This window comes from Pseudonaja textilis, chromosome Z, assembly GCF_049901715.1.
Source record: "Pseudonaja textilis isolate UNSWEBS1 chromosome Z, rPseTex1.2, whole genome shotgun sequence".
NCBI classification, from domain to species: Eukaryota; Metazoa; Chordata; class Lepidosauria; order Squamata; family Elapidae; genus Pseudonaja; species Pseudonaja textilis.
In genome coordinates, this window is record NC_142008.1 from 10724118 (window position 1) to 10739204 (window position 15087).

Genomic DNA, 15087 nt, shown 5'->3' on the forward strand with positions numbered 1-15087 from the left:
TACTGAACTCATGTTCGATGTCATAATCATGGGCTCTGTAACATAGTAAGAACCGAAATATGATATTTAAGGACAGTTCACAGATGATGGTCTCAGGAATAGCAAGCTCCTGGATAACTTGGATGTTTTTTAGATGTAGGGACTTTTAATAGAAGATAGCAACATCACCTCCTCTAGGGATTTCACGATCTGATTGGTAAACATGATAGTCTCTTACTGTGGTAATGGAGTCAGGGAGAGATGCATTGAGCTATGTTTCACAGACAAATATGATGTTGAATTTAGTCATATTTAGTAAGAAGAAAAATTCAGGTATTTTATTCACAAGGCTTCTTGCATTGAGTAGCTTGCATTTAAGGCCAGTTGTAGTTGAAAATGAGGTAGTTGGGGCATGCGTGCCTAGTTTTGAGTGATGGTGGGTTGGATGAGGTAGGTTGGATGTGGAGTTGTGGGTTGTGTGACTTACTTTTGATACAATCAGTGCAGTAGTCAATGTAGAGATCCTTCTCTCCATTGTCTAGACGTCTTTTGAGTTCATTGTGGAGTTCATGGGAGTGGATTCTTTGCAGTATGGATAAGTCTGGTCTTGAGCGAAGTTTTTTGTGGTAGGGATTGGTTTTTGCAATGGCGTTTATTGTATGAATGAATATGCATTTTCTGGACTCATTTTTGTAAACAACTCTACAAAATTTTTGGGCCACTGAGCCATCATTGTATTTGGACTCAGGGCCATCTCTGGTTATTTCAATGATATCTTCAGGAGAGATGTTTGTTGTATTTGAGTTGCTTATGACATTACATACTTTGGTGATGTCATCTGATTCGTTGGTGTCTTCAAGATCAAATAAGATATTATTTGGATGTTTCTGATCACGTTCAATGGTGTCTCTGATGAGTAAGGAGATATCATTTGTGGAATTATTTGATGGGATAGTAATTATTTGTGGTTGTGGTTGTGGTTTGGTGGTTATTTTTGGTTGTAGTTGTGATTGTAGTTGAGGTAGTAGTTGTGGTAGTGGTTGTTGGGTTGGGATTTGATTTTGAGCTGATAGGTAGTCGCTTATCAGTGCTGTATTTTTTTTTTCAAGAGAAATTAGACTTTCTTGTATAATTGTTTCAAAAGTGTTGCTAAGTGTTTTTCTATTGAGTGCATGAGTGATTCTATGCTATCAACTCTGTCAGGCAGGATACTTGGTTTGTTTAGCTTAGGAAAACATGATGGACACAGACAAGGGAATGTATCTGATGCTTTTAGGAGATCAGCTACATCTTTAAAACTAAGCAGGCAAGATGGGCTTAATTGTCACATAGGTAGCATTTGATGTTATTTTTGCTTTCATTTATGGTTTTAAGATATCTGAGGCATGTACGGGAGTCTGGGAGGTCATTGGTAGAGATATTATTCTGGCTTGTGGGCCTTGAGTTTGACACCCCTGCTCTATAACAACGAGATTAATGTGTTTTATATGTAAATTCTAATTCTGGTAATTTTATGTAGCTTGCTAATGGTGCCAGTGAATGTTTATCTCACAATAAAGCCTATTTTTTTGACTTACTATTTTTATTTTGATTGTACCTTGTTGTGCTGTTCATATTCTATTGACATATTTTAGTCTGTCAATATGGCTATCTCTTTACTCCTGAGATTAGATTGGCCCAGATCTTACAGCCTTTAAAAAAAAAATCTATGCACTGAAATAGTATGTGTGAATGGCGTTGGTAGAAGAGGAAAAAAGATGCTGCTGCATTCCGATAAGAGTAGGCACAGTGGGTAGAAAAAAGAGGCTCTGAAGGGATCCCCTCTCCCGTCAAGTTCTCAGGTTATAAAGAAGATTTGTACATTAAAACTTGCAAGATTTTGTTACAATAAAGTATAATTAGACCATTTGGCTCATTTAGCCAACCTGCAAGATTGTACAATATAAAATACTTCGGATATACTCCAAGACATCAGAGCGAGGAAATGAAGTGATGTCAATGGAGAATTCCTAGTTTATTAGATTTTTTTTACCTCATTATAGGATCTATATATTAGCTCTTTTCAGTTCTTTTTAAATACCAGTAATAAGGACAATTCTTATAGTTACATCTTAATGTTACCAAGATTTATAATACTGAGTAATTTTTATAATAATTAATACTATTTTGTGCCTTACTTATATTTTGAATAATTATATCTATTTTATAGTGGCTTATAACTGAAAATAAAGAAAGAAACTGTATCAGGAGTTCCCCTTGAAGGTATCAATACTTTTCATCAGATTTACTGAGATGCAGTAATATTACATACATTTATGTAGGATACAAAATAAACAATAAGAAATTCAAGCAATAAATATGCAAGTACGTATCTTTTTTACATCTCCCAAGTACAATCAATAGGCACTTCAAATTTTAAATACACTGTATCAGAAATAAACAAACAGAGCCATAGGAATTGAGAATAGGAACTCATTACTCATTTAAACCTACATGTATTCATTATCATTGGTATGATTTAAATTTAGAGCAAAACCATTAAACTAAGCAAAATGAAACAAATGAACACTTTCTATGTAGTCTTTTAAAAAACAATATCTCCAAAAAGTAGTACTTTTTTGACTTTTTGCTTGAAAAAAAAATCCCCAGGCTTCTTTCAAGAGTTTTGAAAAAGTTACAAAGGAATTTGGAAAGAATAAACATACTCTCTTTCCTAGTGCTGTCCAGATGCATCTGGGTTCATTTCCACAATCTCAAAACAACATTGTTTTTGTACAGGCTGTGACCAGAATTGTAATAAAGCAGCCAGGCCTATGCAAAACTTAGCCAATATCTTCCTCATCCTCATTAAGTGGAAAGTTAATATCATGCACTCTTCTAAAAAGAAATTGTCAGAATGTCTCTATACTGAATATAAATATGTCTACAATATAATCCCAGTGATTTATATAATTTCCATCATAAATTAAATTAGAAAGATGTTAATAGAAATATTAATATGTATTTATATATTACATTTATATTGCCACCTACTCGCCCATGGCGACTCAAGACAGTTTACAGAATATAAAAAACACATTTAAAACCATAGAACTAATTAAAAAAATCAAATAATATAATAATAAAATCATAACAGGAATATACATATATTTTAATAAACTAAGATTTGCCTTTCCTACACTTTCCTACACCGCTGCTTTTTATATATGCTTATATTCAGCTGTACAATCTGAATCAATTTTTATTTCTGATTATTATTGCACATTTTATAGATATTTATTGATAATTATTATTTTGCACATTTTACAGATTATGTAAATATTATGATTCAGTGAACTATAATTCCTATGGTTAACCAACTAAGATCACCTTGACTTTTAACTCATAACAAATCAACCTAATACTTTAAAAATAGTTTTGCAACAGATAAAGTCAAATTTTGCATTCCTCTTAGTTTTAACCTGGTTAGTCTTGATATTATTATCTCAATATTCAAAAACATCAAATGGTCCATCTTAACAGTGTGGCTGTTATACTGTTTATGTCTAATTAACCCCTCACTCATCCCCAACAAAAGAATAAAAGTTTATAAATTCTCAACCTATAAAGCAAGTCTTGTTTGGAAGACTTGCAATTCATCACGGCAGTGACTCACAATGCATTGGATATTAACACTGCAATTAACAAGCCTCCATGTCATACATTATCTTTATCTGCAATAAGAAAACCCACCTATTTAGAAACCTGTATATTAATTCTGTGCCAAAATCAGTTTCATAATTTTGCTAGAAGTTATCTTTGTGAAAGAGGCTTCCATTAAAACAACAACAATCTAAAGACTGAGTACCATTGTTTTGTGCCAATGACTTCCATAATATTTGGGAGCTGCAGATTCTTTGGCTACAATTTGAAAACTATCCATAGGAATTTTTTCATGATTCAATACACTGAATTTCTTTTGATCGAATAAGCACGCAGGCATTGTTCAATGAAAAGTAACCTGTACACAAACCCATTGGCCACCTGTAACTACAGAAGTGCAAAAACACAACACCCGGGAGTTTTGCCCAAATTCTCTTCCTTTGAAAGGAAGTTCACAATCAAATCCTTTTCCATCAAATAGAATGACCACAGAATACAGATGTTCCCCCTCTCCCAGGGCAGCTGCGATTTCATATATGGGATATATTTCCAAAAAAATTCAATAAATTTGGACCTCGCTTAGAATGTAATCACGGATAGATTGCATCATTTTAATGATTGTCACCTTTAAATTGGTAAAATTTGCTAACGCCTAATGATCATCGCAGCTTTTTAAAAAATTACCTTCCACCGCAAAAATAAGAAACCATGAGTACAATGCATGCAATGCTTAGAAAACCAATGATCCTAGTCGATTCTGTGTAACAGAGACAAACCGACATGCATAATTGCTCTTTACTGCCTCCACAAATCTTTTTGTAATTTTGGAAATCACAGTATTATGATTAATTTTTTTAAAAAACTTCCAAAACACGATGGCAAGAAGAAATGAACGAAAAATCGACCTTCATACAGTATTACACATTCATGCTATCGCAACTCAGCAGAGATCGTTCCAATAGTTGGAAAAATCGCCTTCTAAATGCCATCCGTATCTCTACATTTCAGGGAGAGAGGGGAAAGCGGGTGGGGGCGTGGAAAGGACGAAAATAAAAGAAAGCGACTGCAACTCCATCAGACGCCGCTAGAGTTCTCCTTTTTCCGACGATCTGAGGCTGTATCCTAAACCCTGTTTATCCCAGAAAGCTAGAAGTGTGCAGACAGCCAGGAGCGAGGAGAGAGAAAGAGAGGGGGGGAAAAAAAATTCAGACACAATAAAACTCCGTTGGGGAGAGAAAATATGTAGGAGGCGGAGGAAGCAGCCGCGGCCTCGAGCAGGAATTGCAAACTTTAACCTGCGCGAACTTCTTTTTCTCCGCCCGCACAATCTACAACTGTTAGAGACGCCACCGGACAAGGTGAGGGTTCCCCGGCTTCAGTCGGGGTGGAAGGAGGAAGAGGAGGAGGAGGAAGGAGGAAAGAAAAAAAAAAAAAGGAGGGGAGAGAAGGGACCGAGAGGAACCAGCGAAAAAGCCAGTCTTTTATAACCCCCGCCCGGTACAAATCCCGAGCGTCTTTTATTCCCTGGTTGGAGGGAGTATAAGGAGAGAAGGAGGGACGGGGGCAAGCAAGGGAGAGGCGGCGTCTCGGGGTTGGCGGTGAGAAGAATTCTTGTTTTTTTTTTCTTTTTAAAATAGGATGGAGGATTATAAACATGGCGCCTTAAAAAAAAAAAAACTACAAAACCCGGGTGTGCTAGACTCAGCCGCGGGAGGGAGAAGAAGGTTGAATGCGACGGGGAGGAGAAATAAATGCCGATGGGGCAGAGATAGAGATGCAGCCGCTCCGGAGGTGTTGAGGGGGGAGGTAGGAGGTTGCACAAAATCAGAATACAACGGGATTAGGGGTGGGCGGCGAAGGCAGGGGACTAACCGCCCGGGGAACAAGCCTACTCGCTCTTGCAAAATGCATGGAAGGGGGGTGTCTATTTCTCACTCCACCTTTACTCCTTTCTTCTACCTCCCAACCCGTTTTCAGGAACCTCGTGTGAATCCGGGGGTGCTCCCTTGCAACCCGGGGGCGGGAGGGGCTTGTCTATTCAGCCTAGCTCCCACACGAGACGGGGGATTGCGGCGAGGAGGGGGGCTTCTCGGACCGACCACCACCCCTCCCGCGGCGGCGGCCACCTGCGGGGAGGAAAAGGGGGTGTGCATGTGCCCATCTCTAGCGGGAGCCAAACGGGTGGGGAGAAACTCCGTCCCCGGGAAAGGCCTTCTCGGACGGGGAACCTGGGAGTTGCGTGACTGGAAAGGCCTGGGCGGGTCGCCCTCATCGCAGCCGCAGCCTTTCTGGATGGGCCTCCCGCTCGGAGACGCCCGCGCTCGCCTTCTCACTTCATTGGGGTGGCTTTGGAGCAGGTCTGGGCCGAATAATGGCAAGCAGGGGTGTGGGCGAGGAGGAGGAAAGCGAGGCCTTGAAGCGAAAAGGGCTTCGTAGTTGCGGCCGTAAAAGCTTCTCCGGTGGGCTCGATCTTGGTTTAATCCTACTTCAAAGTAGGAAGGGGAAGTTTTTGCATCCTTCAATCAAGGGGAGGGGAAGGAAGGTTGTAGGTAGCCTTTGGAAGTAGAAAAGTGTTCCTGGGGGTGATGATGAGGGTGGTCATAATAATCGATAGTAGCTTTAGCAAGGATACGGTAGCTGTCTTGCTTTTGCAAGGATACAGGAATTGAACTCATCCTGTCTGGACTGAAGCGATATGCCTTTTAGGAGATTTGAAGGACACAAGTACCACCCCTCTCTCTGCCCCCCCCCCCTCCAAAAACACAACAGTTAATTCAGGAGACTGGGCCAAGGGGAGGCACCTTCCAAAGGATGAAGATATATGAAGTTATATACCAAAAAAGTGCACCTTCTTTCTGATCTATATAAATTGCTCATGGATAATTGCTTTATGGAAAATATTTTCCATAAACCTCCAGTTTAATGGATGTCAGATTTATGTTAATCTGGCTGAGTTGTTAATAGTCCTTATTTTGCATTAATTAACAGTTTTTTTTCCCTTTTAAGGCTGCAGGGTTATCTAGAGAATAAAGTCCAAATGAATAAGCCAGAAGGAACTCGGTGGGTTTTGTTTGCTTATCTGTTCAATTTATAGCCCACCGTTCCTTGAGCGAGATAACCAAGTCATCCTTGCACAAGATTTCAAGAGGCCTGGAAAAAACTGAACAGGTTGTTCTCTTGTGGCTGGTTGTGGGGATTCAGATTCTTCTACCGGATACAATGATTGGGTTGACTTGTGGTTTTGTGTTCTGCTCTTGCAGTAAGGTTAAGAATTGTTATACGTCTCTAAAGCAGGGGTCTTCAAACTTGACAGCTTTAAGACTTGTGGACTTCAACTCCCAGAATTCCTGCTCCAGTCATGTTAGCTCAGGAATTCTGAGAATTGAAATCCACAAGTTTTAAACTTGCCAAGTTTGAAGACCCTTGCTCTAAAAATTCGATAATGTTTCAAAAACATATTTATTCCCTGTCCACAAAACCAAACCTTAGTGTTTTTCGTCTGACCAAAACTGGACTTGTTCAGAACTGATGCAGAATTCTTCAGGGGTACTAACTTCTTGTGCTCTGGATTGGATACATGCCATTTATTTTTTATCAAAGTATGTTGTTTTCCTTGTCCCCACTTAATTAGGTGTCCTTTGAGAAGGTATTTTCTTGTATAACATCTACATCTTAAACTACATTGAGCAGACAATTAAAATTAATATTAATTTAAATGCTCAATTTTTTTCCACATGAGATGCATATTTAATCCAGAAGCTGATCCACCAATGATGTGTATATTGCAAACCTTCGCTCTCCAAAGAAAGAACAACCCACATAATTAAATAATCTATCATATTAAATGATGAAAAAGATTTTAATTGTTGACTTTTTAAAAAAGACAATGTCTCAAATATGAATTTTATTATCCAATTTTACCAGCATTAACCCTTTTCAAAACAACAAATTGAATATCTGTTTTTGTTTCCACCAGGATGTTTGAATTCCAGCATCTAAATCCTACAACATCTTTTAATTATGAGAATGAATCATGAACAGGATACAAATGTAGCAAAAAAACAAACCAGGGCTAGTTATATTTGGTAGACATTACAGAATGTGCAAAATTATAGAATGTTTTGGAATAATGGGGTGTTAAGACAGATCTGTGGTCTTATGAACATGCTGTTGTATGTGACAGCTCCTGTTTTAAATATCATTCCAGGCACAGTAACCAAGTCAGGAAATGCTCCACATTTTGGAGTAGATCTATGGCAGCATCTCTCCTCTCTATTTGGAGCCCACTCTTAAAAGTTAAGCCTTTCAAGAGGTCTTGCAAGAATTTATGATAATCGGGGGCATGATTGAAATCATAGAGTCAGCTGGACAGTTAATATGATTCAGTGTAGAGCCTACACTGTCCAAAGATATTTTTGTGGTCATGTGGCCAGCATGGTGTAATGGAGTGCTGTTACTTTCCAACCAAAGATGGGTAAAGTATATTTAAGGAATTATTACTTTAACAGTTTTGGTTGGTAAAATAGTTCATTATCAGCCCAGCTCATTGATACAGAGCTAATAAGTGATATCTAAAAATTGGACAATGGGTTGGACTAGCTGCTAGAAGACCTGTAAAGTCCCTTTTCTATGATTCTGTGAAATTATTGTATTGACTGGGTTACTTTCAGTTTATTTGAGAATTTGAAGAGTCTAAGAGATAGGCAAATATAGACCAGTCTTTATTCTTTTGTGATTAAGGTGGTTTGAGACCCTGGTGGCTTCTTGGGTATAAACAGTTCTAGTTCTAAGGAATTTCATTATTTTAATCCTAATCCTAACCCCAATTAAAATAATTTCTATTATATCATTACTATATTTATTTTTATTAACAGATGTCTGGTAAATTACAATTTTTAAGAATGCTTCTCCAACTTTGGCAACTTTAACTCCCAGAGTTGAAGTCCGCAAGTCTTAAAGTTGCCAAGGTTGGAGACCATTAGAGTACATTAAGTTAAACCAATAAAAATAATAGAATAAAATGATAAAGATTTTATCTGTATTCTCTTCATAGATTAGTTCTAATTTCAGAAAGTGAAATGAATTTTACAATTCCCTGTTTCCCCGAAAATAAGACCCTGTTTTATATATTTTTTGCCATCAAAAAAGGCACCAGGTCTTATTTTTGGGAGATGTCATCCACTGACTAACCTCACTTGCGCGCGTCGCCCCCGGCCTCCTTTTCACAAGGCTTTCCTGAAGATCTCTGCAGCCGATACCAGAGCTCCAGATCGATCCAGAGCTTTGTTACCAGCTACAGAGGCTTTCAGGAAAGCCTTGCCAGCTTTGCCGGCTGAAGAAGAAATGGGCCAGCAAGGCAGGTGTCAGGATGTGCAAAGCCTGGCTACAACTGTCCAAAGGTAAGCAGAAGGGCAGCTCCACCCATCCCTCAGCTTAATTTTTACCTGTGCACTATGAAGTGGGCGGAATCTTAATTAGGGCTTATTTTAGGGGTACAAAACTCAGCCTATGATTTACTTTTGGGGTAGGTCATATTTTAGGGGAAACAGGGTACATGTATACAATTAAAGACATTCTATGTGAAAAATATATTGAATTTGAAATGTTACATAAAATTAAAGTTTCAACAGAAGATTTTACATTACTGCAATTTGCCAACTCTTTGATGATAACATACATCCTTTAAATTCCCAACCTTTTTTTCGCCCCGCACCCCTAAAGAAATTTCACTTGAACCTCGCACCCCTGAAATTTAGATTTTAGGAACTACTGAACGCATTAAATATATGGTAGGATTGAATCTTTTCAGCTATGTATGTGATGGCCACTAAATAACGATACTTAACTCTAAAATGAAAACAAAGTTAATCCATTGCATAATAAATAAAAATGCCAACATATAGCCAATATCCTATTATTTACCTGGGCTTTTCTCGCACCCTCTGGAATATCATCTCGCACCTCCAGGGGGTACGAGCACCCCAGGTTGGAACCCTTGCTTTAAATCATACTTAATGAATTTGGTAGGCTACTGTTTTCTTTATAATTAATAAATGACAAATGTAACTTGTGTAGCTGAAAGATCTAGGAGTCATTTTCAATAAAACTAGTCCACACCCTCCAATCAAAAGGTGAAATTAATTTTTGACCAGAAGATTGCTTATTTTGATTTGTTATAACATGTGAAACTTGTTTAGAACTTTGCTTGAGGAAATTTAAATGGTCTCACTTGCCCAATCATAACCAAGTTTTGAGTATCTCTTTTGGACTGGCAACCTAGATCTTGGGTATCTCGGTCAGATAAAACATTGAGAAAATGAAATATTTCTGCAGGTTATAAATTAACATTTCCCATATTGGCTACAAAGTAGGCTACAAGCCAGAGATTGCCTTATTTGGCTTGATGACTGATCTGTGTCTGACAGTTAATAAAATAACTCTTGGTTTAAAAAAATATTCAGTGATTTTTTTTTTATACCATCAGTCATGATATCTACCCATTTGCATTCTTTTGGACATTTGGAAAAGAGCACTGCTTTAAATTGCTCTATTCTATATAATCTTTCTGTAACATCTTTTAAGTTAGACACTAATTCGCAGTTGATAATTGGCTGTATGAGAGCAAAAACTAAAGTTAAATTCAAATAAGAGTAGAGCTAATTGTAGAAGATGGCAGTTGATGTATCTCTGTTATAGAACCAATTTGAGCTAGTGATTAAGGCACCAAGCTAGAAACCAGAGATTATGCTCTTATCCCACCTTCATTGTAGAAGCCAGCTGGATGATTTTGAGCCATTCTCTCTCAGTCCAAACTCATATCATAGGGTGGTTGTAGGAAAAATAGGAGGAGGAAGGAGTTTTAGATGTATTCATCACCTTGAGTTATTTGTAAAAATAATAAAAGCTGGCTGAAAAAAATCTAAATAAATTATAGGTAGAATACTTCATTTTCAGAAACAAGTGTTCAGTTTGAGAATGTTCACCTGAAAACTGCATTCTGATTTCTTAGATTGAAACCTGAACCATTATCTTTTACGTCCTGTCAATACCTTCACTTTTAGAAGGAAATAACCTAAAGTGAGGTAGAGACTTTCTACATGTTTGCTTCTGCAGGTTTGAAATAACAGAAAATTGAAAGAGACAATGCTACACCTGTCCTAAAAGCATCATATTGGCTACTAGTTTGTTTTCAAATGGAATACAATATGCTGGTTGTTCTCTTTAAAATGTTATTTGGCTTGGGGTCAGATTTCTTGAGAATATGCCTTCGCCCCTAAGAAGTTTCTGTCTTTACCACAATTGAATTCGTTTGAAGAGGTGTGTCTATACCTAACACAGGCTCCTGGCAACTTGTTCTAATTTTTGCTTCAGTTTTTTTGGAATACATTCTGAACTGAAAGTAAATTCTTTGTTTGCTTTTAAACTTTAAAAAACATGGCTTTGAATAGGCATTTAATTTTTGATTATTTTGATCCATTTTAGTTTCATGGTTTAAATTGCTTTTAAGCTTTAATTTGTGTGTGTGTTTGTAAGCTGTTCAAAAAACTTCAGTACTGGTATATATACAGTTTCATGCTATCCCTACTTCTACTAATGTGGGATACATGAATGTATTTGGGCCTGACAGATGGAAACTAATTCTGAAGCATTTTGAATTTATGCTAAAAGTAATTTTAGTTTAAACTTTCTTAAAAAAAAAAAAAGGCATGGCACGATCCTATTATTGTGACTAATTTACTAGTAGACCAGTTATAAATGTTATATTACAGTTTTCATTTTATAATAGGCCAAATCTGGGTAGCGAAATTCTAAAGGATCAATTGATTTCAATACTGTACAGAAAGTCAGAAAAGTTTAATTTTAACATGCTTGAATTTATTGGAGGTGGTGGAGATTGATAACAAGCTATTTTTAATTTATCACGTTATTGTCATATTTATCCAGATAGTATTGATATCTGAAGCAACAGCTTCAACTAATATTTAGATTTCATTTGGATTTCATTTAGATTTCTTTCACTATGGTGTTCTGGGTGGGACCAAAATCTTTTTGTAGTCTATTTTTCCACCTTATTTTTTGTTGTTGTTGTTTTAGGTTATTAGGCCTATAATGACCAAACCTGTATTTTTATTACACAATATTTCAGAAAGAGTTAGGTTAATATGTTTAAGCATGCTATTTATTTGGAAAAGATTTAAGCAACAAACGTGCATTTTTTTAAAAACGAGTTCATGCAATGTTATAATAGGAATGTATACTAGAACAGATTAATCTAGAGTAATTATCTCAAATGGACAGTTGCCAAAAGGATGTAAATGAATAGGGATTATTCTGTATATGGTATTTTTAAAGAGATTAATAGTTTTTGTTTTTTCTGGCACTCTCAATTTAGCAAATGAAGACTTTAAAATATTAGGGCATTAGTAAATTTTCCTTGTTTATTTGAGCATAGTGTATTGCCTAACTTTATCACATTTTTTTTCATTAGTTATTGTATAGAATTGGAAGGTGACAAACATTAATTGAAAATGGCCTTAGAAGAAGTAAAAACACCCAGGATATCAATTTATTGAAGATATTACAATACAGTTTGTATTTTGGCATTTTGACATTGGAAAGTAGTCTTTTGCAGGTCTGGTATTATTTATTGTAACATATAATAGAAATACAATGGAAGAAATTAGATGGAAGAATTCCTGGAAAGTATCATTTATTTTTGCTGAATGCTCATCATTGTAACCTTAGCACTCTTACATAACAATATGCAAATGTTGGTCAACCCTTTAGAGCCAATGATGATCTAAGATAATACAGGGGTTGCATTTGTGGAGTCCTTAGTGATGAACTTAGTGGCTTTCTTACAGACGTTTCATTACCAAACTAGGCAACATCATCAGTGTTATGATGCTGTTTTGTCAGTTTGCTATACTATCTTAAGTTGGAAGTACAGTACACTCAGGATCATCTGTTTCACAGGCTTGCATTTAAAACATGCTGAACCATCAAAGAAATGATTACCTATTTGCTGTGAATGTTCATGGGATGTCTGATGGCTTACAGCCTTACTATACTGTCAAATATTTTACATTTGAAGTACTCTACTTTTTAATGAGCTATTCCTTTGTAATTTGCATAGGCAGGCACCCAATGGCTTATCATTGTTGGTACTTGCTGACTATCTTAGGGTTTATTTGCAAATTATGTTTCTGTTTTCATTGTTACACAGAAATTTAATTGCTTACTGCTCTTGTTATATATTAGAAAATAAGTGGTCCCCCCCCCAATTAATTAAAAGCAGTATTCTAAGATAAATCTATTGCAATGCAACCTAACACTGAAGAATAATCATAGCATTTCTTTGAAGGCAATCATGATAATTCTTATAATGTTGCTTGTTACAGTTTTGTGCATTAGAGATTTGTCATTTAATGAATGTTTGGAATGATAGTTAATTTTATTGGTAGCTAATTAGAATGGCTGTATATTATCTCAACAAGCTCAATAGAGCAGCTGAGTCTGTTTACTGATAGAAGGTTTAGTGAACTATATATATTGACCATTCCGATTTTTAAAAAAGTCAATTTCTGCAAAATGGGAATGGGAAATGTGTTTATGGACTGGCAAAATACATTGTATTCTTTAGCAGGAACTTTCGCTTTAGTATTAATTTATTTAATGGTTTATTTAATTGGATTTGTACCCTGCCCTTTTGCATTAGTGAACAAATAGCAAAAACTTCAGGAACAATACAAATGTATTTTACTTGACAGAGAAATGCCATGCAATGCTAATATGTAATCAGTAGGTATATTAAGAGCTGGGCTCAGAAGTCTGAGTGGTCAGATTCTCTTGAATCAGATCATTTTTACCCTGTATTAAATATGCTGTCAGGTAATGTTGATCTTAACGATTCTCGCAGAATAAGGTTGCTGTAAATTATATGTGTAATAATAAGGACAATTTGTTTAACAGATTCTTGGATGTCATGCCTCCTTATCAGTACTTTGGTCCATTTTAAATCGGGTTGCCAATCTTTTGGACCTCAAGGATCACCAAACCCATAATTTTAAATCCTGAGGACCACTAATATGAATTTTGACTGACAGTGGCTTTCTGATGTTGGTGGGAAAGTCGGTCCCATATTTCAGAGCTTCAATAGTCATAGGACTGGCCCTTTGGTCATCCCAGAGCTGTGACTACTGCAGCTCTGGAATATGGGACCAACTTTTCCACCAATGTCAGCAAGCCACCCCGGGGCAGATTTCTGTCACCCGCCATTGGTCTTATTTTCCAGTTCCAGCTCGCAAGGCTCTACTCAAGGTAAGGTTTGCGTTCAGCCAAAGGGTGAGGACCAGTGGGTGGGCGGGCCATGTGGGCGGTGCAGCCTTGTGTTCTCACGCAGCCTGGATTAATTGCTTTGGGGGAAGTTCTTGGGGGATGACATTTCTCTGTGGATCACCACAATTTTGTCACAAACCACCAGTAGTCCCCAGCCCACTGGTTGGCGACCACTGTTTTGAACAACATCAGTGTCCCACAAAGTGCAAGTTTAAGTCCAGCTTCTTCATTCAGGAATTTCATGTACTCTTCTAACTTCAACTAAAAAGGCTAGTGATAAACATGCCTCTGACTTTATTTCTGGAATACTGGAAATGATCTTTATTGTTCATTTTTAATAATTACTCTTTTGTCTTAGTTTCATTAACATTTCTGTTAACAACAGTTGATTTAATTTAATTGTTTTGCCTTATAAAATTACCAGCAATAAAATATTTCTGTATTCCTCAATAATTTTTTTAATTCGAAGCTTTTGATAGTGAAATGTAAACTGGAACTTAATTTCAATCATTTTTTGAAAACAAATATTTTTGTTCAAGTTTATATTCCTTTTATCAGTCGAATTGCCTGGAGAGTTTACACTTGGCAACAATAATATAAAATCACCAAAATTTGGATATATTAAAACAATGCTCAGTAAAAGTGGCAAAAAATATGAAGCATAGGTAAGCTTAAATAAATTACTGAAAAAATATCTTCGCATAGGACAAAAAGCCATATCTGTTGCTTTTTTATCTTATGTATTGAACAGGTCAGGTGATCATTAAAATAATCATTATGGAACTATAATATGATTTATTACAGTTGTGTTTTCAGTTCATATATTTCTGTTCAAAATGAATACAGATTATAAGATTCAAACAATGGTCATTTTTCTCTCTATACATTAGAATTTACACTATTGAATTCTGTAGTGATATAAACTAGTAATACACTAATTTATATTAAAGCCTTGGTCCACGTGTCTAAAATGGTTTTTGCGTTTTTCAAATGCTAGACTACAGTGAGACAATTCCCAGCCATCATGACTAGCAACATCTTGACAACAAGCTTTGGACAGTATAGCATAATAAGATGAGAAAGGCTTTCCTAAAAATTAGCAAATGTGTTAGAACAACAGCCTCAACC

General features: G+C 36.5%; 1 protein-coding gene and 1 long non-coding RNA gene across 16 annotated transcripts in view; one reads left to right on the forward strand and one right to left on the reverse strand.

Annotated features, from left to right (window-relative positions):
* LOC148123904 (uncharacterized) overlaps positions 1-4629 on the reverse strand; it is a 41075-nt gene extending 36446 nt beyond the window's left edge. Inside the window, exon 1 of the long non-coding RNA XR_015740027.1 lies at positions 4527-4629. This is a non-coding gene — a long non-coding RNA (uncharacterized LOC148123904). The remainder of the gene's footprint in view (positions 1-4526) is intronic.
* Positions 4630-4731: 102 nt separating this feature from the next.
* The window catches only part of ZMYND11 (zinc finger MYND-type containing 11), a 104348-nt gene continuing 93992 nt past the window's right edge, over positions 4732-15087 (forward strand). For 7 of the 15 annotated variants that reach the window (XM_026718333.2, XM_026718340.2, XM_087916214.1 and 4 more), the window contains exon 1: positions 4739-4979. The gene's annotated coding sequence lies outside the window, so the exon portion shown is untranslated. Of the gene's footprint in view, positions 4980-5058; positions 5220-15087 lie in introns of those variants that run through there. The other 8 variants (XM_087916223.1, XM_087916226.1, XM_026718347.2 and 5 more) reach the window with 5 other exon arrangements.